Consider the following 2788-nt stretch of genomic DNA (forward strand, 5'->3'; position numbering starts at 1 on the left):
CGCACACACGAATATACACACATATTCACATAGTATCTTCAGTGTAACAGTTCTACTTAACATTCATGGGGGTGGGGGTGGGAATTACAATAATAATAATAACCCCGCCAAAAAAATTCGTAGTTGTAATATGCACGTTGCAATTCGTAATATGAACACAAGAGCAACGGATACATTATTATAATCTAACATCCACAAATAGGGTCTATAAAAGATGATTTAGTAGTCTTGTGTACCTCACAGTATAGAAGCATTTCTCATGGCACCAGCAGACAAATGGAAAAAGCATTGCTCCGGGGGCGAAATTTTTTCCCACGAGAGTTCCGGATCCCAGTAATGTACTCATTTGCATATAGCCAATCAGAGCTCACCTTGACCTTGTTGTCAAGTTAAAAAACACACTCTACCAAGTAAACTCAAGACGAAGAACGGTGTTGTAAGTCGACCGATCGCCAAGTTATGCTTTGATTTTAGGAGAGAACTAATTAGATAGATTTGCTTCTATACCTATTATCAGATTTTGTTAGGGCCCCATATGGTAAAGATGTGAATGGGGAAAATGTGGGTAGAGGGTGATGTGCTAGCAGCCCTCTCCCCTTACGATTTTACAAAGTAAACAACAACACAAATAGCTACGCAGAGGCAGCTTTGGTTGAAACAAGAACAAGAACAACAAGCATTCTTACAAGAGAAAGAAAGCATGGTCATTCCTTACCCAAGTGACCTTATCTTATCGCCCATCACTTATGCGCTCATAAATTAGTTTGATAGTTAGAGCTCTGATTGGCTGTATGCAAATGAGTTCATAACTGGGGTCCGGAACTCTCGTGGGAAAAAGAAATTTCGTGCACCGGAGCAGGAGCCGGGGAACTTTATTAACCAATTACTCCAAAATATACGCCAACGTTACCTCCTTGATTTCAAAGGAAGAAAATCAAAGATTCTTTGAATTCAAAAGGTTTATTGAATTTATTTACACGTCCATTACATTTGAAATATGCAGTGTTGCCAGAAGAAAAATTTCTGTCGTAACAAGGAACAAGTTTTCTATACCATTTTACTTATGTCTAATGAGTCCTAATTACCCGCAAGTATTTCATTTTTACCCTACTTGGGGTAATTTACCCCGGTTCGTCGATGTAGCGGAAGATAGCCAAAGTGATCCGCTGGAAAGCCACTCTGACTCGAGGGGCTCACGGTTGCAGACAACAATCCCCGCCTCGATAGCGATGAACAGGTATATGGTCGGTGGGGGCCAAGGACGTCAGAGGTTTCAACTGTTACAGGCATCACCATAAACCTGTTAGAGAGCGACCAATACCTTGACAGTTTGTTTTTCTCAGTGTGACGAGCAGCGGAGCCTGAGCTGGCGGCTGATTACACCAAGTTGCCGCCGGAGAAGACTGAGTAATGTTAATAATTACGCTTCCATAAACTTAAATGATTCTTATATACATCATGGTGTTCCATGTTATTTTCCTGGAGCACTGATTGCGTAAATTATCAGAAATTCCAATTCTGGACCATCACAGGATTGATTTAATTGTGACAAAGCCTTAATATCGATTTCTGACGTAGGCGCCGACATGGCTTACAGATTCAAAGGCTCGCTTTGTAAGCATTTAGTTACAGATTCTGTCCTACTACGCAGCAACTTGGGCGAGTGTCTCCTACGATGACCCCAGGCAGATCAAAAAAGCTATGAGCGAATTTGTTCGATGAAAACTATATTGAAGCCCGTCGTATATATATATACATATATATATACTAGGAGGTACCCAAAAGTAACCGGTAAAGTTCTCTGTGGGACAAGCCCATTGTGATTCAGGCGTCCGCCGCTAGGAGCCACTTGATGTGACCATTAGGCATCAGTCTGCCGACTAGCGGTGTCAAGGTCATTCATACTGCCACGTAGTGCGTCTTTGTTTTGCTCTGCTTCTCCCCCGTTCGTTGATTTTTTTGCGATGGCTGAAATGAAGGAACAGCGTGCTTCCATGAAATTCTGTCTTCTGCTGGGGTCAACTGCGGCCGGAACAGCTAACGTACTTCAAACAGCTTACAAGGACGCTGCCGTTTGCCACACTTGCTCGATCAGATTTTGTTGGGGTACCTCAACCGAATGACGTAAATTCCTGAAGATGTTACACTCAAAATCTTAAAAAAATACAAAATCATTTTATTATATATATTTATAATTTGTATTGAGTGACATTTGAAACAATTGTAGGCAGATTTAATTAATTCAAAATTAATTTATATCGATTATATCTCCCCATGTTCTTGCTTAATAATATTTGATATTTGCATTATATATTTATTGAAGAATTATATCTTTAAAATATAATATATTAAACCAGTGTATCTTAAATAAAACAATCCTTATAAGAGGTTTATATATATCATTATGACTATATATATATATACATATAGTTCAAATGTACAAAAAACAAAAGACAAAGTGAGGTGATGGAACGACAAGGAGGTGTATTAGTGTGATGCTCGAGAAGAATGGAAGGTATATGACGTTTCGAGCCTACCTCTTCGATACAAAGGGATGAGCGGAATACAATGGAAAGAGAGAAAAAAATGTGTTGAGATTAATAGTTATTTGACTGCGACCATGCTGGAGCACCACTTTTAGTCGAACAAATCGATAAGTCTAGCACTTATTCTATCGGGTTCTTTTGCCGAACCGCTAAAGTACGGGGACGTAAACACGCCAACATCGGTTGTCAAGCGATGGTGGGGGGACAAACAGGCACGCAAACATATATACGCACAATTACAT

The sequence above is a fragment of the Octopus bimaculoides genome, chromosome 16 (assembly GCF_001194135.2).
Source record: "Octopus bimaculoides isolate UCB-OBI-ISO-001 chromosome 16, ASM119413v2, whole genome shotgun sequence".
Classification (NCBI taxonomy): domain Eukaryota; kingdom Metazoa; phylum Mollusca; class Cephalopoda; order Octopoda; family Octopodidae; genus Octopus; species Octopus bimaculoides.